Source organism: Choloepus didactylus, chromosome 2, assembly GCF_015220235.1.
Source record: "Choloepus didactylus isolate mChoDid1 chromosome 2, mChoDid1.pri, whole genome shotgun sequence".
NCBI classification, from domain to species: domain Eukaryota; kingdom Metazoa; phylum Chordata; class Mammalia; order Pilosa; family Megalonychidae; genus Choloepus; species Choloepus didactylus.
The window spans coordinates 20,983,122-21,006,374 of record NC_051308.1 but is presented as its reverse complement, the minus strand read 5'-3'; the positions used below and the strand labels follow the sequence as shown (position 1 = coordinate 21,006,374).

At 37.8% G+C, this 23,253-nt stretch overlaps 1 long non-coding RNA gene across 1 annotated transcript in view; it reads left to right on the top strand.

Annotated features, from left to right (window-relative positions):
- Positions 1-23,253, top strand: part of LOC119522950 — a 52,079-nt gene that overhangs the window by 17,179 nt on the left and 11,647 nt on the right. The window contains exons 2-4 of the long non-coding RNA XR_005214570.1: positions 7,454-7,546; positions 7,835-8,017; positions 14,130-14,237. This is a non-coding gene — a long non-coding RNA (uncharacterized LOC119522950). The remainder of the gene's footprint in view (positions 1-7,453; positions 7,547-7,834; positions 8,018-14,129; positions 14,238-23,253) is intronic.

Here is a 23,253-nt window from a genome sequence, read left to right as displayed (position 1 = left end):
ACCTCAAAGGAATTTCTCAAAAAGGTAAAGAGGCAGCCAACTCAATGGGAAAAAATTTTTGGAAACCATGTATCTGACAAAAGACTGATATCTTGCATATACAAAGAAATCCTACAACTCAATGACAATAGTACAGACAGCCCAATTATAAAATGGGCAAAAGATATGAAAAGACAGTTCTCTGAAGAGGAAATACAAATGGCCAAGAAACACATGAAAAAATGTTCAGCTTCACTAGCTATTAGAGAGATGCAAATTAAGACCACAATGAGATACCATCTAACACCGGTTAGAATGGCTGCCATTAAACAAACAGGAAACTACAAATGCTGGAGGAGATGTGGAGAAATTGGAACTCTTATTCATTGTTGGTGGGACTGTATAATGGTTCAGCCACTCTGGAAGTCAGTCTGGCAGTTCCTTAGAAAACTAGAGATAGAGCTACCATTCGATCCAGCGATTGCACTTCTCGGGATATACCCGGAAGATCGGAAAGCAGTGACACGAACAGATATCTGCACGCCAATGTTCATAGCAGCATTATTCACAATTGCCAAGAGATGGAAACAACCCAAATGTCCATCAACAGATGAGTGGACAAATAAAATGTGGTATATACACACGATGGAATACTACGCGGCAGTAAGAAGGAACGATCTGGTGAAACATATGACAACATGGATGAACCTTGAAGACATAATGCTGAGCGAAATAAGCCAGGCACAAAAAGAGAAATATTATATGCTACCACTAATGTGAACTTTGAAAAATGTAAAACAAATGGTTTATAATGTAGAATGTAGGGGAACTAGCAGTAGAGAGCAATTAAGGAAGGGGGAACAATAATCCAAGAAGAACAGATAAGCTATTTAACGTTCTGGGGATGCCCAGAAATGACTATGGTCTGTTAATTTCTGATGGATGTAGTAGGAACAAGTTCACTGAAATGTTGCTATAGTATGTAACTTTCTTGGGGTAAAGTAGGAACATGTTGGAAGTTAAGCAGTTATCTTAGGTTAGTTGTCTTTTTCTTACTCCCTTGCTATGGTCTCTTTGAAATGTTCTTTTATTGTATGTTTGTTTTCTTTTTAACTTTTTTTTCATACAGTTGATTTGAAAAAAGAAGGGAAAGTTAAAAAAAAAAAAAAGAAAAAAGAAAAAAGACAAACAAGGAAAAAAAAAAAAAGATGTAGTGCCCCCTTGAGGAGCCTGTGGAGAATGCAGGGGTATTCGCCTACCCCACCTCCATGGTTGCTAACATGACCACAGACATAGGGGACTGGTGGTTTGATGGGTTGAGCCCTCTACCATAAGTTTTACCCTTGGGAAGACGGTTGCTGCAAAGGAGAGGCTAGGCCTCCCTGTATTTGTGCCTAAGAGTCTCCTCCTGAATGCCTCTTTGTTGCTCAGATGTGGCCCTCTCTCTCTGGCTAAGCCAACTTGAAAGGTGAAATCACTGCCCTCCCCCCTACGTGGGATCAGACACCCAGGGAAGTGAATCTCCCTGGCAACGTGGAATATGACTCCCGGGGAGGAATGTAGACCCGGCATCGTGGGATGGAGAACATCTTCTTGACCAAAAGGGGGATGTGAAAGGAAATGAAATAAGCTTCAGTGGCAGAGAGATTCCAAAATGAGCCGAGAGATCACTCTGGTGGGCACTCTTACGCACACTTTAGACAACCTTTTTTAGGTTCTAAAGAATTGGGGTAGCTGGTGGTGGATACCTGAAACTATTAAACTACAACCCAGAACCCATGAATCTCGAAGACAGTTGTATAAAAATGTAGCTTATGAGGGGTGACAGTGGGATTGGGAATGCCATAAGGACCAAACTCCACTCTGTCTAGTTTATGGATCGATGTGTAGAAAAGTAGGGGAAGCAAACAAACAGACAAAGGTACCTAGTGTTCTTTTTTACTTCAATTGCTCTTTTTCACTCTAATTATTATTCTTGTTATTTTTGTGTGTGCGCTAATGAAGGTGTCAGGGATTGATTTAGGTGATGAATGTACAACTATGTAATGGTACTGTAAACAATCGAAAGTACAATTTGTTTTGTATGACTGCGTGGTATGTGAATGTATCTCAATAAAATGATGATTAAAAAAATACATTAGAAATGAGTTGCTTAAACATGGAATAAGATTCTAATAATGTTTATTAAATAGTTAAGCAATGTTGCAAAGACTGTCAGCGACCTTCCTTCAAGATCACAAGCTAGTAGCTTGAAAGACAAGCACTTACTTCTTCATTGATCTCTGTCCCAATTATAGAATAAAACTCCTACTCATCAGTCTGAGTGAACAATTTTGGTCACTTTCCCACTCCTGAACCAATACTGGCTGCCAGGGAGTTGCCATGTGTTGACTGGTTCTGACTTAGGTTTCTTAGTCTATTATCATAAAGTCAATGGAATCTACATATATGACAGGACCCACCCCTGTGGCTGGGGATGATTATTATCTCTTGATAATGATCAATGTGAAGGAAACCAATGGATAATTGGTGAAAATTGAGGTCCAAATATAGGAGAAAGGTAGGAATAGATGCTGAGGGAAGAGTGATCACAGTACACAGCAAGGCTCTTTCCTTTGTGGAGAGAGTCAGGGTCAAATACAGCTGCTAACACTGTAACCTAAGCCCCTTCTTGTTAGTTTTCTGGTTGAATATAAAGCCAGACACAGTCAGATATACATAGTAGCATCAGCTTCTGTTGCAGCAAAAAAGTCTCTATGTCTTTGAGGGAGGATACTTCAGTAAAACCAAACCTACAGAGCCAGGTGTCCCAGGGAAAGAAGGCAAGGGGTTCATTGGTTGTAACTGTGAGAAGAATTCTCTTTTCTTTCCCGTTCCCATCTCTACTCTTCTTTTCTGGATCTTGTATTATGCTATGGGAAAAATAAAACTATATATATCAGCGAGTCAAAGCGTACATTGCCTTTGAATGGCAGCAGCCTGAACTCCCAAAGTGTTGTGTCACACTTGGTAGAATAGATAAAGCTGAACTCAGAGGAGGGCAGAGCAAAGAGAAGACAAGAGACATTGAGCAAGAGCTCTGATCTAACCTTCCTGGAAACTGATCCACCTTTGGACTTCCTGTCCTGAGATAATAAAGCTCGTTATTTTTTATTCAATTTTAAGGGGGTTTCTGCTACTTTTTTTCTGCCCAGAGCAAATGTGACACAAATGGGGGCCAAGAAGAGAATAGTGAGAATCTGAGAACACCCTGGGATGCATCCTTGAATTACTATTCCCAATGGTAAAGGGGCATGACGACTGCTCTTACCCTACACTGGCAGAAGGACTGTGGGCTCAGACCCCTGGGGAATGAAAGTCTCAGCCACACTATCAAGTACAGATCCCTGACCAGGAGAGGTGCTGGTCTGATGGAGCAATGGAGGAGGGAAGACATAATGCCCAGCGGCTGTATATCCTGTTTTTTTTAATCCTATTTTTTTATTGTAGATTATAACATAAATACATAAAAGTGATAACTTTCCAAGTGCAATTTAACAAGCAGTTAGAGAGCATAGGTCACAATTCCACAGTTTCAGGTATTTCCTTATTATGAAATATATATTCAAAAAGGTAATATCTTTCAAAGTATGATTTAACAAATAGATATATAGGAAATTTCCAAAGTTATTCTGACTTATGGTACCATAGTTTTAGTTATTTCTTTATTGTGAAATATAACGTAATACAAAAAGGTATAGCTTTCAAATTACAATTTAACAAGTATCTATAGAACAAACTTCAAAAGATGCTATGGGTTACAGTTCCGCCATTTCAATTCTTTCCTTCTAACTATTCCAACACCCCAGCAACTAAGAAAAAGAAAATTATATAAAGATTCAGCATTCATAACCATCTTTTAAATTCCATCTTGTCTGTTGCTACCCCTTCCTGTAGTTCAATCACTTTCTTGATCACCAGGAATGTCCAGGCAGTGACCACCCCAACCTATCCATGCTGAAAAGGGGTGTCAACCTTATGAGCAAAAGGGACACATCTAGTTGATGTTCTTGAAGAGGCTATTGCCTCTGGGTTATGGGATTTAGCTGGCATAGGAGCACTCTGAAGGATTTAAGTTTCTGACGAATAAACTTAGTGAGTGAAACCTTTGGAGTCTCAGATAGGGATCCGGGTATTCTTTAAGGTTTTCGGGACTACTGTTGACTTGGGCTTACCATATTGTGGTCATTTGGCAGATCTAGGGGAAGCTTGCATAGGAGTAACCTCCAGGACAGCCTCTTGACTCTATATGAATTCTCTTGGCCTCTAAAACCTTATTTTGTTGCCTTTCTTTTCCCCTTTTGGTCGAAAAGGCATTCTCAATCCCTTGTATATCCTTTTGACCAACCTAAACCTCAGTCTGCATTTCCTTAATTCCTTGTCATTTATTTATTTTTAAATTTCACTTCTCTTTCTGCTAACTTCTTCCGTTATTAACAGTTATTTGGATAGTGGTTAAATTCGCCGTATACTTCAGAATATTAAGACCGTTTTGAGAAGGAGTAAGAGGTGGAATGGACATGATTAGGAGATTGTAAACTCAGAAAACGCAGATTCTTTACTTTTAGATACAAGAGATAGGCATTACTTTATGTTGTCTTCAATTGACAAAGGGATGAGAATGTTTAGTTATGTGTGGAAACTTTCATGATCTTAGACAGGAGCATTTTTGGAAGGCCTCAGAAAAAGGATTTGTAATATGTATTTGTGCCTGTGTGTGTGTGCTGGGCAGTCGAATGTTGGAATATAGTAATGTAGGAATATAGCCTATGTTTTCTGCTCAGCACCTTTGGCTTGGAGAACTGTCCTCATCTACTCCTAATGGCTCTCTTGGTGTGTCAGCCCAGGTCCTCTGAGAAGCAGACATCAAGATGGGATTAATTAAATGTGCAAGAAACTTATTTGGGGAAATGCCTGTCAGAGAAAATGGGGGAAGGAGGTGGGAGAGACTGGGAGAGCCGTCAGACTGCAATGTAGGTCTGATTGAAGAAGAGAGAGAAAATGGGAAGGAAGATGGAGTGGAAGTGTTTCAGCCAGAAGCATAGTTACAAGCAAAGTTCGGCAAGTCTCTTGGGAGTCCTCAAGCTAAAGTCCTCCATCGGGGGAGCATGCTTCTCCCAGGAATGGGCCTACCTAGTGTCCTTGCTGAGCTGAGTCGTGGGCTGTGTGCAGCCTGCGGAGGAGCTTGCGCTCTGTGCTAACAGAGGAAGGGATTTCAGAACAGAGCAGCTGGGGCCCTCAGTCAGTGACTGTCTGAGAGTTGCCTTCTCACCACTGCCTGCAAGATCTGTAACAGAAGAGAGCCTGCTGGACTACTCACCTTCACCCCAAGGGAGGGAGACTAAGTTGGGCCAATAGCATACACTCTTAGGAATTTTAATTTGGAGGGGTTAAACACACAAGGACGAAAGGTGTCAGGAGCAGAGTTACCCAGTGACGGGACCCCACAGGGAAGTTCCTGTTGCTGAGGACCTTAGTGCTTCCTTGGTTTCCTTTCAAGATTTTATGGTTCAGCACATTCTTTGAATAGACAGATTACTCAGTGTAATTCCAATGTATTCCTTTGTTTTGTTTAAAAAACTTTAGAGTTATTTTCTATTGCCTGTAAACATCCAAGGACCCTAGCTGAGGTGTGCTGGGGTGGAAGTGGGGGTGGGGGTAGAAGGGAACTAGTTTTTAAAAAATAAACAATTGCTTTTTAGAGAGGAAAAATGTTAGAGGTAACTGAGATTGCAAATCCAGGTAGACTTGGAGACTTCTGGTGTTATGAATTGAAATTACATTAAGATAAGAGAGAGTACAGATTTTGTTGGGAAGCTTCTAAAACAGTTTTGATTTCAGATATTGAAAAAGCCTAGTGATTTGGGTGGCAGAGCGCTTTGGGTGTCCTATAAAATACAGTTTAAGTAGATGGCTGCCCTTTTTTTTTTCCTTCTGATGCACTATGGTTAAAGCATTTTTTGAAAATTACAGGTAAACAAAGACCATGAGTTGTTTTATAAATATTTGAAAGGAGGGAAAATAATTTTAATTGTGTTATAAATGTGGTAACATCCAGGACCCAGAGTGAAAATATAAGACTTCAAACTACCACGGATACTGCTCTTTCTAGACAGCATACCTGCTTGTCAGTACTGCTTTTTCATTCCTAATTGAGAAATTATAAATTGTGATGCTTTTTATATTGTGTAGTACAAGTGCTAAAAGATGCTAAATGTAACATAAATCTTTACTTATTACTTATGTGAGAGGCAGTATTCTCAATTATGACTTTGATGATTGCTCTATCATAGTTCACATCCATTTAAATCTGAATGGACTCTCCCTATGTATAAGACTAGAGTTCTAGAGTTTTCAAGAGATCCTGACCTATTATGGCTTAACTGTGTCAAGAATAATGAGTTGTGAAGTATATCTAAAGGTATTCCAGGGTGAGCTATTTTCTTTGAAACTATCAAAATAGAAAAAAAAAATCTCAGCTCACATATCCCAATTTGGAGGTTAGAAAATTTTATCATGAAGAATTATCATGAAGAAAATTCTCCCCGTGAAGGATTCTGTCTTATTCAGTTATGTCCTTATTGTTTCTAGAGTTTTCAAGAAACAGTCCCTTGATAAGTTAACTATCAGCTGGTCATCATTACAGCTGCCTACAGGCATGACATTTGGAGCATATTATCTATATTATTCTGGCATTTTGGCTTATTCCTTTCTCAAATGGATCATTTGTGAAATGTAAACTTAAAAAAAGCTATGGCCTTTAAATGTATATATTTTATGCCTAGAAGATAATTTATTATCAAGCATGCCCTGCCAGAAGGCCACTTGATAAAATGGGTCTTCTGGATGCCTGAAATCATCACTATCAACACCATGTCCCTTAATGGCCTTGTGGTGGTTTGGAGCTGTATGTACTCCAGAAAAGGTATGTTCTTAAATCTAATCCATTCCTGTGGCTGTAAACCCATTGTAAGTAGGACCTTTTGATGAGGCTCTTAAATTAAGGTGTAGCCCACTTCATTCAGGATGGGAATTAATCTTCTTACTGGAGTCCTATGTAAGAGAATGAAATTTAATGAGAGAGAAAGCCATAGAAGCAAGAAGATGAAAGCAACAAAACCCAGAAAAGAAGAGAGAGACCAGCAGACATTGCCATGTGCCTTACTGTGTGGCAGAAAAGTCCAGGATCACCAGCAGCCAGTCTTTGGGAAGAAAGCATCACATTGGTGATGCCTTGATTTGGAAATTTTCATGGCCTCAAAACTGTAAGCTTGTAAGTTAATAAAGTCCCATTGTTAAAAAGCCAACACATTTTATGGTGTCGGCTTTGAGCAGCTTAGCAAACTAAAACAGGGCTCTAAGATGTTTACATTTTAGCAAGGCTAAGTTTTTTTTGTTTGTTTTTTTTTTTTTTGTTTTTTTAACCTGGAAATAGTCTTTAACTGAGTAACTGAAGCAGTCAGCCTTCAACCAGAGAAGTTCTGGGCATCTGGGGGAAGTGGCTGATGTCAGGGAAAATCTGTAAAAGGTAAGAATAGTGATAACCACTTCATTGGCTATTAGGAGCCCAGGACATATGTCCATTAGTGAAATGGGCCACAGTGGGGGGTGAAGGGTATGTGAGAGGACTGGGGGAAGGTGGTACACATGCCCACTTCAATGGCAGCAGAATCTGCTAAGTTACAGCTAATTGTTGACATATGGGATTGTTGTCAGACCTTCAGAATTTCCAATAGGCCAGCAACTTGGGTATAAATGTGAACTCTCTTGATTGCTAAATGTTGACAACTAATTTGATTTTTTTTTAAATTTGTAGGTCAACACTTTGCAAGCCAAGCAGAATAGGTCTTCCAGCCATATGAGACCCACAGATCACCAGTTTGAAACCCTCAGGATAGAACATTTCCCAAAAGAAGTTGAAGACTTTGGAGGATGAAAATTACTTTCTTCTCAGCTGAACTAGAGCTAACAGCCCAAGGAATTATCAACTATGTTCTTTGTAGAGTATCCACTATTAAGCTTTGCACAAGAAATGTCTCTAGCACTGGGTCAGCTCCCTCTATGAAGATGGAGTTCAAAGCCACTACTCAACTCTCTCAACATTTTTAGAACAAACAGAGGCCCCATCCTTTCCCAGGAGTCACAAGCTAATCTTCTGAGATGAATAAAATCATAGGGGAGGCTTCTGCTACTTCTTCTAGGAGCTAACAGCATAAAAGTTATTAGATATTTAGTCTTTACTCTACTTTCCTCCCATTTGCTGATCAGTATTTGACTTCCTGAATGACAAATCACTGGGAACTTGGAGTATGAAAGTCAGACCAGGGAATTTGGCCTAATGTTATATATACTACAAAGCCAATTAAAGGTTAAGAGCATGAACTCTGGAGCCAACTGCCTGGGTTCAAATTCTGACCATATCACTTACTCAGTAAGTTTGAGCTTAGAAAGTTGCATAACCCATATGTGAAATGGGGATAACAAAATACCTACCCATTAAGCTGCTATGAGGATTAAATAAGTTAATACTTAGAATAGAGCCTAGCACATAGTAAGCACCATCTAGGTGTTTGCTATTATGGGATAAAATATTATGTTTAAAATTTGAAGAAACTGAAGCTCAGAGAAGCTGATTGACCTGTCCCAAGTCACAGTGCTAAAAAATAAAATATGTTAAGTGTTGGGATTTGAACTCCAGTCTCTCTGATTCCAATACAGTATTCTAATCTTTTTATCCCATTCTCCAATTTTCTCATAATCATGTTGGGTTTGTCCAACTGCTTTAATATAGTTATTTATACATAATCATGTTTTGCTGCAAATCCTAGTTGCATTCAAATACAGTATATTATAGGAATGAATGCAGGTACTTCTAGGCAAATAGACAACTAAATGACTTTTCCAAGAAAAAAGCAGGATCAAGACAATAAGGGAAGATTAACAAAGCAAAACTTGGTATAGGTCCTATAACCCAAAAGGAGGAGAGATAAAAACCTTTTCAGAGAAAATAGAAAAAGTGGACTCCAGATAAATAAATTTGTTCTATTAGTAGATGTTTCAGTTTCCTGGCCGCTAAAACAAATACCATGCAATGGGCTGGCTCAAACAATGGGAATATTGGCTCATGGTTTTGAGGCTAGGAGAAGTTCAAAACTGAGGAGTCAGCAAGGCGGTGCTTTCTTCCAGGAGACTGTGGCACTCTGGGGCTGGCTGCTGATGATCCGTGGTCCTTGGTTTTCTATCACATGGCAACACATGTGATGGTCTCTCCTGGCTTCTCTGGGTTCTGCTGACTTCTGGCTACTTCCTGTGGCTTTCTCTCTGTGTGTCTGATTTTCATTCTGCTGATAAAGGACTCCAGTAGCAGTATTAAGACCCATCCTGATTCAGCTAGTCCACACCTTACATGAAGTAACCTCATCTAAATGTTCTATTTACAATAGGTTCACACCCTCAGGAATGAATTAAGATTAAGAACATGTTTTTCTGGGATATATAGCTCCAAGCAAGCATAGTAGAGAAAAAAAAAAGCTTATCACTTGGTTGTTGTTTTGGGATGTGGTAGAATCATTTAAGTGTTAAGTAGTAAAGCAGGCATTAAAACCTAGAGATCAAAAGATGCCTCCTAAACTAAATGGCCCTAAAAAATTATTTTACACCAAAAAGTTCACTCAAAAACATTTATAATAGTTCAACATTATCAGCAAAGTTCTTCTAATAGCACGTGCTCAAATAATAGTCATAAAACATCAGCTCAAAAGCAGCCTACTTATCGTTTACAGATAAGGAAACCTTGTGAATGAAGTGCACAGGGCCACATAGTGAGTTGAGGGTAGAATTAAAACTAGACTCCAGGTCTGTGTATGTCAGCGGTTAAGATCATGATACTGGAATCAACCACATGGAACCAAATCCTACGTTCCCTCTTACTTTCTCTATTATTTTGAGAAATTTCAAACTCTGAACTTCAGTTTCCTCATTTATAAAATAAGGGAAGCAGCTGTACTTTCTTCATATGGTTGTGATCCATGAAAAGCATTAGCCATAAAGCTTGGATATGGCAAGCACTCGAATGTTAGCTGTCACGGAGATTACTGACTACTAGCACAGGGAACTTTTAACAGCACAATCACATAGTAGCATTTAGCAAATAAATTATTAAAACATTGTATTATTGGCCTGATACAGAAAGATCATTCCAGACCCTTTTTCTCCCCTTCATCAGATAAACCAATAACATCCCTGGATGACGGGGACTTGCTAGGTTTAGTTTCTCTTGAAACAGGGTCACTCAGGGACTATTCTATTTCCTAAAGGAGAGTCCTTCAATAATGGTAGCAAGTAGGGTTTCAGTGGAGAAAGTAGACTCTGTGGACGGATGAATCTGGGCATATTTGGTTTAACATGGTCTGACTTTGTCTGGAAGCTGAGGGGAGAAAACCCAAGAAAAGAGTCTCATTCAGCCTGCAATATTCCTCTGTTTTGGAGACTCCTTTGGTTCCCACCCTTTGAGTCCCCAAGTCACATGCTCCCCTGGAGGCTGAGTGGCCTTGCTCTGCTTACTACCCCTCTCATTGCTGGAGAGCCCTTGGAAATGCCAAGCACAGACTCCAACTACCACAGTACAGGGCACACCCCTGGAGGGGTAAGGCTGAGAAGGAAGGGACAGGCCAGGGGCAGGACCACATCGAGGATGAAGGGAGGGTGCCTGGTTTTTCAGCCTTTACTTAGAGGCACTGGAAGCAGGAGAGGAAGTTTTTGGGCCCCTTTGAATGATTAAAACACTGATTCTGGAGTCTCTCATTTTCTGAGACCTGTGCAGGCATCCGACTCCAGATAGGTGCCATGCTGTGAGCTGCTGGGCTTCCTGGGGCTCTTCTCTGAGGCACCTGGATGCACAGGTGGACACAGGTGTTGGCCAGGGCAGAAGTCCAGGTGGCAAGTGCAGCCAGTGCTGCTGGGCTGGGCCTGTTACGGTGGCTGGCAATGGACTAGGCCATTTAGGTGATTTCTTTGGTGAAGTTGATGGGGAATGCTGGCAATAAAGTCAATGAAATGTATTTGAACCAATATTCGAAATTTTAGATGTATCTGCCATGCTTCTTAATTTTGGGTCCATTTCTTTATCAGCTGTGATTCTTATTTTCCTATGTAACCCAAAATGAGTTCTTGATTCCATATTTCATTTCCAAGATCTGTAAATTTTTTTTTAAATATATAATAGCCTTCATGTTGTTCTCTTAATTTTTTTATTGTGGTAAAATATGCATAACATGAAACCATTTAAACCATTTGAACCATTGACAGTGTTGTACAACTTTCACCACTATTTCCAGAACATTTTCATCATCCCAAACAGAAAGTCAGTACCCATTAAGCAATAACTCCCCTACCAACTTAGTTTCAGTAATGCACAAATACTGTGCTCCTACGCATCTCCATCACTTTTCATTCATAATGTTTTTGTGTCAGAGTACATCTTTATATATTGGAGGCCCATTAACATAGTTTTTAATTATTATTTCACACATTTGCTTTTTAAGTCATGCAGGAAAAAAGCCTCACATTCCAAAAGTACAATAATACAGGTTTTTATATTTACCTATGTAGTTACCTTTACCAATGTTCTTTATTTCTTCTTATGGCTTCAAGTTACGGTCTAGTTTTCTGTTACTTCAGCCTGAAGGATTCCCTTCAGCATTTCTTGTAGTTAGGTCTCTGGCAATGAACTCCTTCAGTTTTTGTTTATCTGCAAAAGTCATAATTTCTCCTTCATTCACGAAGGTTAATTTTGTTGGATATAGAATTCTTGGTTGGTATTTTCTTTCAGGATTTTTAATGTGGCATCCCACTGATTTCTGGCATCCATGGTTTCTGATGAGAAATCAGCTGTTATTTTATTGAGGATCCCTTGTGTATGATGAGTTGCTTCTCTCTTGCTGCTTTCAAAATTCTCTCTTTATCTTTGGGCTTTGACAATTAGACTATAATGTATTTTGGTGGTATGGATCTCTTTGTGTTTATCCTGCTTGGAGTTCATTGAGATTCTTGAATGTGTTTATTCACATCTATCATCAGATTTGGGAAATTTTTAGCCATTGTTTCCTCAAATACTTTCTCTGTTCCTTTATCTCTCTTGTCCTTCTGGGACTTCATGTTGTGTATGTTGGTATGCTTGCTGGTGTCCCAGAAGTCCCTCAGGTTCTCCTCACTTTTTTTTCATTCTTTTTTCTTTCTACTCCTCAGACTGGATAATTTCAATTGTTTTGTCTACAAGTTTTGGTCATTCCTGTCTTCCTGTCTTCTGCCTTCTGCCTTCTCAAATCTGCTGTTGAACCCCTAGAGGGGTGAGTTTTTTCATTTTGATTATTGAATTTTACAGCACCAGAATTAGTCTGGTTCCTTTTCATAATTTCTATCTCTTTATTTTATTCAGATGTTTTCCTGATATCCTTTAGTTCTTTGTCCATGGTTTCCATTGGTTTGTTGAACATATTTAAGACAGTTGACTTAATGTCTTTAACTAATAGTTCCAATGTAAGAGTTCCTTAGGGATGGTTTCTGTCAAATTCTTTTTCTCCTGTGAATGGGCCACATTTTCCTGTTTCTTTAGATGTTTTGTAGTTTTTGTTTTTTTGAGAAATGGACATTCTGAGAATTATGTTGTGGTAACTCTGGAAATAAAAATCTCCTACCCCTCAGGAATTGCTAATTTTGCATGTTGAGGGCTATAGCTGTCAGTTTGTGACTTTTCCAAACTATTTTTACTCCCTAGTGGGAAAGGGAGAAAAAAGTACTGTCTCTTTAAATCTCCTCCATGAGATTTCAGTCCTTTTGGGGACTGAAACAATGCCAACCCTCCTTACTGGCCCCTCCAGTGATCAAAAGCTGCAATCAACAAAGACCACACACTCCTGGTTTTTGGATACCCTTACTTCCCTCTCTGGCACAAACTAGCAAGCCTCACCAGGAATGTAGACTGCAGTCCCCACAGCTGCCTTCCAGAAGGTTGGGAGATGGGGGTGATGATACCTACTACATGGAAGATGAAATTCACCAATATTTACCAGCCTCTTCATCAGCTGTTCTTTGGATGTTGCAAGTGTTCCACTAGACCTCAGAGGTCCAAAATAGTTGATTCTGACACTTCTTGCCAGTTCATTAATTGTTTTGGTGGAGGGACTGGTTCCTGGAACTTCCTACTCTGCCATCTTCCCACAAACGTCTCTCCAAAAATTTTGAAGATATTAATTATATTTTAAAGATATGTAAAACCCTATTCTGTTTGCCCTGTTAACTCTGTTTTCTCCCAAGTAATTCCCTTTATTTTGTCTCTTCATAGTATCAGCTTGCCCCAGGTATTTGGCAATTTTAGATCATCGACTTATCTTCCTAGATGTATCTCCCTATAGAGCATCTTTTGTCTTAATTTATACATTCTATTGTGAGAGTGGGGGTAAAAGTCCAGGGGAGCATCAGAGACTTGAGTCCTGGCATAGCTCCAGCCTGGAAGTAGATCACCCTCCCTCCTCAGCCACCCCAGGCCCAAAGAGGGTATTTCAGTCTGCCAGCTAATCAGCTTGACAGTTGTTCCAAATCCACCTCCTGTGGTGGTATCTACTGCGTCCATTTCCACATCTATTAGACAGGTATGAAAATAGGAAGAATGATTCTAAAAGGTTTATATATTAAATTATTACCTCTTTTCTTCAGTGGTTCCATTAAAGAGACTCTTCTCTGGGAATATCAAGGGTGCATAATTAATTTTTTTGAAGAAACCACAATGTATAGATGGTTTGTGATTGGGAATTTTTAAATCATGTTTTAGATGTGACATTATTTGGATATTTATTTGGAGACTGAGGCATTACAAACATTTCTGTAGTGCCAAGATTGAGGGTTTGTATTGCTACTTAAACTAACAATAAAATGATAATCCGTTCTTCTTAGGTAAAAATAATTCTCTTAAAGCTGTGGAAATAAGTTAACACCAGCTACTTAAATAATGTAGAATACTGCCCAAATATAGTGATCAAATTAATTTTTGTCTGGTGCAACAATTATAATTATTTAAAAAATTGAACTAATATCTTTTTTTTTTTTGCAATTAGAAAACTTTTTAATATATTTTATCAAAGGAAATAGCAAGATGATTTGACAAGTATCAACACATGAACAAAAGCATTGATTGACCATGGATTACAACTGTGAAATGCAAGGTATGTGAAATTCAAGCATTCAGAAAAGAGCCATATTAAGAGGCTTGTTAGAATATGAATTTTGTTACACCGTGGGGTCAAATAATGACCCTATCTATGTTCACAGGTCTCTCTCTCTCTCATTAAAGCAGAAAAAACTTAAAAGATTGAACTAATATCTTTAATAGAGAACTTCTTTGTAGATTAAGATTTTTTAATGCAATTTTATTGAGATATACTCACACACCATATAATCCATCCAAAGTATACTGTCAGTGGCTCACAGTATCATCATATAGTTGTCCATTCATCACCACAATCAATTTTAGAACATTTTTCATTACTCCAAAATAAAGAAAAACATAAAAATAAAAATAAAAATAAAAAAGAACACCCAAAATATCCTATACCCCCTTTACCCACCTATTATTTATATATTTTTTGTCTTTATTTTATTACTCATCTGCCCATACTCTGGATAAAGAGAGTGTCCATTACAAGGTTTTCACAATCACACAGTCACATGATAAAAACTATATAGTTATACAATTATTTTCAAGAATCAAGTCTAATGGATTACAGTTCAACATTTTCAGATATTTCCACCCAACTATTCCAATACACTAGAAATTAAAAAGGCATATCTATATAATGCATAAAAATAACCTCCAGAATGACCTCTCAACTCTACTTGAAATCTCTTTGCCACTAAAACTTGATTTTGTTCCATTTCTTTTCTCCCATTTGGTTCAGAAGGCATTCTCAATCCCATGATACCAGGGCCAGTGTCATCCCTTGGAGTCATATCCTGAGTTGACAGGGGGACTTACTCCCCCGGGAGTCATGTCCCATGTAGGGGGGAGGGTAGTGAGTTCATTTGCAGAGTTGGCTGAGAGAGAGGGGCCACATATGAGCAATAAAAGAGGTTCTCTGGTGGTGACTCTTAGGCATCATTATAAATAGGCTTAGCTTCTCCTTTTCAGGAATAAGTTTCATGAGGGCAAGCCCAAATTGGTAGTCCCAGTGCTTGCGAGATTATCAGGAATTGCCCAGGTGGGGAAGTTAATATTTCTACATTTTTCCCCAGTCCCTCAAGGAGGCTTTGCAAATACTTTTTTATTTTCTGCCCAAATTACTCTAGGATGTTTCATGGCATCACACTAATCTATACAGAATAACAAGATCTCTGTAGATTAAGATTTAATATCAGCAAATATTGGTTAGGCAGAAAAGACAAATAGAAAATTTCTAAACCTCAGATATGGTCTTATGAAAATGAAAGTAAATGATGACAGAATAGAAGGCTTCAAACTAACAGAGTTTTCCTTCTGTATTCCCATTTTAAATTACCATAATTTTGGTTGAATAAATCTTTGCATGTCATCCTAAAATTCTGACTGTCTTTAAGTCTGCCCTCAGGACAACCACAAGTACTACAGTACCCAAGTTCTCTGGCCAAGCTCAGCTCAGTACAGCCAATTCTAGGATCATATTGGCTGAAATGATAAAGTGTAGTCTTTCTCTTTTCTATTTCCCATCATCCCTTTTTCTTCTCAGGTGGAGAAAACTTTTGCTTCAAGGATCCTAAGTACTTTTGTCTAGCTCCTGAGAGAGAGAACTTTTAACTAAATGACCCCAAATAAGTCATTTTAAAGAGGTTCATTCAGCTCATACTCTATTATAGCACTATATAACTTAGTAATAAAGAAAGAATAGTCACTAGGACCTGTAACAAGAACTGAATGAACAATGAACAGCAATCCATCCAGCTGCTACTTTGACATGTACCAAACTGCTGCCCACTAACTACTATAAGATTTGAAGATTCGATGGTTTCCTTAACTCTAATATAAAAAATCAGTTGTGATGATAGTTTCATAGGTGTATTCATATGTTAATACTCATCAAATTGTACTCTTTAAATATGTTCAGTTTATTGTACTACAATTTTATATCAATAAATATATAAAAATTCTATTCTTCTTTGCCCACAAAGAATTTGAAATATATATTTTAAGTTTATAAATGTACTTTTTTCTTATTAATTTTTATAATTTCTAATTTAATGGTATTGTGGTGATAGAACATGGTCTATATACCAATGATTTAAAAATTTGACTTACTTTAAAGCCTATGACATAGCTACTTTTAAAAAATATGTGCATGGAGAAGAACTGCATTTTTTATCCTTTTGCTTGTCATGTTTCTCTTGCTATTTCCTTCTAACTTGTCTTCCAGTTCACTACGTTCTTTCTTCAGCTGAATCTAATATTTTGTTAATACCGTCCACTGAGATCTTAATTTTGTTGTTGTATTATTTTAACTTAAAAATTTTTTTTTGAGGAAAGAGTTTTCAGTTATCTACCAAAATTCTCAATCTTATCTTTTATTTCTCTGAACATAATAAAATGTTATTTTAAACCTGTTACTGGAAACACTATTCTCATTGGGTCTGTTTCTATTGTCTGTTTTTCTTTAGGGTCTGTTTGATCACATTGTCATAAGTACTCAGGTTTTTTTGTTTGTTTGTTTTGGTTTTTCTTTTTGACTGAATGCCAGATATTATATATGGAAACTTGTAGAAAAAAAATTGAGGCCTAGAATGATGTTATATTCCCTCAGAGGGATTTTATATTTTCTTTTGTAGCAGCCTAGAGGTACTACCAATCCTGAATCATTTTATTTCAATTTCATGGATTGAGATCATTCAAATCTGGGTTTTAGTTATTGCCAGGTTTATTTTCCCTTCAGGCTACCTTTTCTTCTAGGTTATATTCCTTTGGGGCCTAACTGAAAGCCTGGGGAGTTTCAAGCCTCCTCCTCTTTAACAGGCCATTGATTCTAATTTTTGTTCTATTATCTGAATCAAGCTATAAAAATCTCCTTTTCAAACTCTCAGTTAGCTCTCCCAGGTTTCTAGGGATTTCTAGGAGAAAAGCTGCCCCAAATGTCAGAGTTACCTCTCTGGGTTTTCTACTCCACCAAGATCTTGGCTCTGAAATATTTCACTTCTTTGTTGGCTCTCCGAAGACTTTAGGCTTATTGTTTTTCTCCAGCTTTTCCAGTTGTTCAGTGATGGGATTGGCCTATGTATCTAGTCTGTCATTATTGGAAGCAGAGTCATTTGTTTGTTTTTCTGTTCCTCATTTTCCCCCATTTACCTGTATGGGAGTTATGCACTCTATTTCTTTTCTTTCACTTTCACTCTTGAAATTTCACCATATACACTTAGCAACTTGGCAAGCCTAATTTTAATCACTGTCTTAATCCAAATCCCAAAGAATTTACATTTTAATTCTGATCACCCCTTTCACAATTAACTTACTGTTAATGTCTTTTTTAACATCTCATTGTACATGAATATTATTGTTGCTGTTATAGATAGAAAGGTGTGTGTTTTAATTAATTTGTATTTACTGATTTCTTTACCCATCATTCTTTCTTGCATCACAGGCTTTGCTTTATGGGTCATTTTCTCCTTTTGAAAGTATATCCTTAATGCGTTCCTTTAGTGAGTGTCTATTAGAAATAACTGTCTGGTTTTAGTTAATATAAAAATGCTTTTATTTTCCCCTCATTTTTTTTTTTGAATTAGTATGGTATTTTTATTACAACTGATGAAAGAATGTTACTATGACAGTACTATTAAGTATAGTCCATAGTTTATATTAGGGTTCTCTATTTGTGCTGTATAGTACTATAGTTTTTGTTTTGTTTCTTTTAAACTTTTATTCTAGGAATATATATACAACCTAAAATTTCCCCCTTTAACTACATCCCCTCATTTTTGAAAGATAGTTTTGTTGACCGTAGTTCTAGGTTAATGCTTATTTCCTCTCAGACTTCAAAGTTGGTTTATTCCACTGTCTTCTTGCTTACATTGTTGCTTTGAGAAGTCTGTGGTGAATTTAATTGTCATACCTTCAGAAATAAGCTGCCTTTTCTCTATGATTGCTTATAAGATTTTGTCTTTAACTTCCTATTCTGCAATTTCACTACCAACCTTACTATAAGATATTTACTGCCTTCTTTGAGAAATCAGAAACTGAGTTGAGGGGCAGGAGAGCAGGTAGCGCTGGGAATATAACACTGTATTAGGGATTTCTGTGAAGCCTGAGTATAGTAGATACCTGCTGGGTCATCTTGATCAACCTGCTCCTGTCCACTCCCAAATGTTCTGGCAACCTTCATTCCAATGGTTCTAGTAGAAGCAACCATATTTATGCAAAGATGGTGATTCTGGGGTGGGTTCCTGGCTTAAGCACATTCTGAGAATTTGGAATTGGGACCAAGGGAGTATGCTCATGGTCTTGAAGGAAAGTGTTTTGGTTTGCTAAAGCTGCCAAAATGCAATATACCAGAAATGGGTTGGCTTTTACAGTGGGGATTTATTAACTTCTTAGGCCATGGAAATGTCCAACTCAAGCCAACAACTGGGTGATTCCTAGACTCTGAAGACAGGCTGCTGACATCCAGAACATCTCTGTCACATGCAAAGGCACATGGCCAGCGTCTGCATGGCCTTCACTCTGGGTTTTGTTGCTTACAGCTTCTGGCTTCAGTGGCTTCCTATCTGAGGTTCTGTGGGTCCTCTCTCAGCTTTTTGGGGGTGTTTCTCTGGTCTCTCCAGGCTTTTTCTGTCCTTTATCCTCTTATAAAGGACTCCAGTAAAAGGTTTAAGACCCACCTTGAATGGGGTGGGTCACATCTCAATTGTATCAACCTAATGAAAAGTTTCCACCTACAACAGGTGTGCATCCACAGGGATGGATTAAAAGAACATGGCTTTTTCTGGGGTACATACAGTTTCACAATACCACAGAAAGAGAAGTACATTTTAGAGAAAAAGGCTGCCATGTTCTGCTTATGTGGACTGATGAGCAGAGAAAGTTGTAGCACGGTGAGAAAGAAGAATGAAGCTGATAGAGAACCAGAAAAGGCAAGAAACATTGATATTCCTGAGGAATTTGAGTTCCTAATTCCAGCTGATTCCTTCAGCCCGGCTGCTTCCTTGCTCTTGTGGCCTATGAAACACTTCTGCATCCTTATAAACACATTCCTCCTTTCTGGTTAAGCCAGCTCAGGTGGATTCCTATTAATTTTTGCCCTAAGACATAAAATTGGAATAGGTAAGTGTCTCTATAGGAAATGTTTTGCTGTTTGCCAATGGCTATTAAGGATGATTAAAACGAGAAACATTTGTTTCTGGATGAACTCTGGGCTTTCTAAAAGCTATTAGCAAGCTTAATAATTTTGGCAAAAGTCACTATACTTTATGGGTCAATGTGACCTTTGCAACTGTTCCTTTTTTGCCTTTCTGCGTTGGTATGCCCACCAAATGAGTCCCTATTCTGAGAGAACCTAGACAAGTGCAGTAAGGAATCATTAATTGTTTATTAGATAATAAATTATACAACTTCAGGTTAATTATAATTATGTAGTGACACTATTTTTTTACTCTTTGAGTCCAAACCAGCAATGGTATAAATATCTTGGAGAGTACTTTCACTCACCACTCTCCTGCTACCTGGGGATCAGAAAAATCAACCGTAGGGTGCTTTGTTATTTGTCTCTGGTACATTGTTTCAGCTCTTCTAAACGGGAATCCTGATCTTATCCTCAGTCAAAGCAATAGTATAATCCTAACTACTCACAAGGTTGTTTTTACAACTGGGCATTGTCAAACATTTATGCATAATGGATAAGAAGGTGCTTGGTACAAAGTCGACACTGTTATTCTTTCACTCAAAAAGTAGTCATTGAATGCCTACTATGTGTCAGGTGTTAGTTTTTCTATGTGATGAGGATATAGCAGTGTACACATGAGAAAAATATCCTCACCCACACGGAGCTTACAGTATACTTGAAAAAACAATTAAAAAGATAAGTAAAATGCATGTTTAAATAGTTCTAAGAAGAAAATAAAGCAAAGAAAGGAGAGAGGAACTGTTGGGAAGAAAGTGGTTACAATTTTAGATATGGAAGGCCTCACTGAGAAGGTGAATTTTGAGTGAATATATGTAGAAGGCAAAGGAGTTAGCCATGTAGATATTTGGAGGAAGAGTATGTCAGGTGGAGAATACAGGTTACAGTGGTCCAGGGGTGGGGGCTTGATCAGTGTGTTTGAAGGACAGCAAGGAAGCAAATATGCCTGAAGGTGAATGAGCCAAGGAGAAAGCAGATGGCCATGAAGTTAGAGAAATGATGGGGTGAGATTGCGTAGGGCCTTGCAGGCGTTCTGAGAACTTGGGCTTTTACTCTGGGTGAGAAGGAAGCCACTGAAGGGTTATGAACGGAAGCATGAAGGGATCTGATGTGTTTTCCCCCGAGCACTAGGGTTGTTTTGTTGAGAAAAGGCTAACCAGAAGCAAAAACAGAACAAAACAAAACAAACAAACAAAACCAGGGAGACCAGTGAGAAGACTGTTGCAGTAAACTATATGAGAGATGGTGGTAGGCTCAAATCAGGGTGGTAATAGTGGAAATAGTGAAAAATGATCAGACTCTTGATGTATTCTGAATAAAGAGTCAGTCAGTAGGATTTGCTATGGGATCAGATTGGGGTGAGAGAGAAAGAGAAAAGAAAAAAACACAAGGACTTTGGCTTGAGTATCTGGAAGAAGGGAGTTACCATTTACTGAAATGAGGAAGATGGCAAAAGGAGCAAATTGGGATAGGGATACTTGTTAGACATCAAAGTGAATGGGAAGGTGGAGATGAGTTTAGAGTTGAGTGAAGAGGTCTATGCTAGAGACAGAAATCTGGGAGTCACTAACATATACATAGCATCTAAATTTGCTGGATGTAGTCACCAAGGGAGTGAAAGTAAATAGCAAAAGAGAAGACCATATTTAGAGGTCATGGGATGAGAAGGAACCAGCAAAGGAGATTGAAAGGGCAGAACCTAAGAGGTAGTAGGAAAACTACAGGTGTTGTAGCCTGGAAGTCAAACGAAGAAAGTGTTTCAAGAAGAGAGTGATCAGCTGTGTTAAATGCCATTGGTAGGTCACATAGATGAAAACTGAGTATTGGCCTTTGGATCTAGCAACTTGGAAGTCAACAGTAACCTTAGATAAAAGAGTTTTGTTGGAGTGGTGAGGGTAAAAATGCAATTGGGTGGGTTAATGAAAGAATAGGAGGAGTGGAATTTGATACAGCAAATATATATAACTACTTTAAGGAGGATTCTGTAAAAAGTAAGGCATGGCAGAAATAGGATCAAGAAAGTTGTCTTAGAAGATAGGAGTGATTACAAAATGTTTTATATAGTAATGGAATGAGTCTGTGGAGAGGGAAATCAATCAAGCAGGAGAGAGGTGAGAGAATTGTTGGCATAATGCCCTTAAGTTGACGAAAAAGAACAGAGCTAGTACTTAAGGGGAGGGTATAAGAGGAATAAGAGAAACTAAGAGGAAATAAGGGGAAAGGCAGAGAATGTGGACATGGAGGCAGGTAGGTGGGGTAGATGTGGTGATGGGAGATATATCAGTTTTGGTTTCTGTATGCTTTTTGAAAATGAAATAATCTCTATATCAGAGAAATCAGCAAACAAGAAACACATTAGTAGGCTTCCATAGAAAAGTATTACGAGTTATACCAAGTGTTTAAGGACAGTCAAGAGATTTTTAAATTGCCACTCAAAAAATATAAATCAGAAAACATAAATAAGAGCTATGCTGTTTACATAAATACAAAGTGAGGAAACACAAGTGGCATTACTACCTTGTGTGGAATGATTCAAAGGTAATTCTGGTCTGAGACACTAGCTGCTTCATGGGTGAGATTCCAGAATGATGTGGGAAGTCTGAGCTGTAGTGTGCTATCCCAAAGCTACCTAAGGAAGGTCACTGTGCCTTAATTTTCTTCTGTAGGCTCTGCCAGTGCAACAGACACTTTTATTGTCTCTGATTTAGATCAAGGTAACTGAATAGCTGAAAGATTTAAAACCCCACCCTCCTGGCTCATAATTTTGGCCAGAAGATTGAATTTTGAAAGTCATTAATTTTTAATAAGATAACTGGACACACTATTTTTTCTTCTTATCAGCATATAATGCAGAAATGGAGAGAAACCATTTCTGGTTAATGAATTTGTTTTGTTTGGTTTTCTTTTAATCTATATTAATTCCAGCTAATATTGACTTTTCCATTTGTGGCATAAATGTCAAGGTAAGAAAGTTTATTTTAAAAATGATTTCACAAAGTTTTCAGGCATAAACATAAGGTTTTTGTGATATTTTTGAATATAATTTTTTAAAAACTTTTTTTAAGAGAAGTTGTGGGTTTACAGAAAAACCTACAGGATTTCATATACCACCCCACCACCACCACCTTGCATTGGTATGGAATATTTGTTACAATTGATGATAGCACTTTTTAAAATTGTACTTTTTTTTAAACAGTGGTTACCTTAGTTAAAATTGATGAAAGATTATTAAAATAGTACTATTACCTATTGTCCATAGTTTATATTAGGTGTATTTTTTTCCTATATACCACCCAATTATTAACTTCTTGTTTTAATGTGTACATTTGTTATAATTCATAAAATAACATTCTTGTACTATTAATTATAGTTCATTGTCTACAATAGGGTTCATTGTGTTATACAGTCATATGTTTTATTGTTTAATTTTTATTATAGTAACATATACAACATAAAGTTTCCCCTTTTAGCAACATATATAATTCAGTGCTGTTAATTACACTCATAATAATGTGCTACCATCACCAACATCCCTTTCCAAACTTTTACAATCAATCTAAATAGAAATTTTGTACAAATTAAGCATTAACTCTCCATTCTCTAACCCCATACTATCCCCTTGTTACCTATATTCTAGATACTGACTCAGTGAGTTTACTTATTATAATTAGTTCATGTCGGTGAGATCATACAATATCTATCCTTTTGTGTCTGGCTTATTTCACTCAACATAATGTCCTCGAGGTTCATCCATGTTGTCGCATGCATCAGGACTTCATTCCTTTTTACAGCTGAATAATATTCCATTGTATTATTTGGAGAAATCTCTATT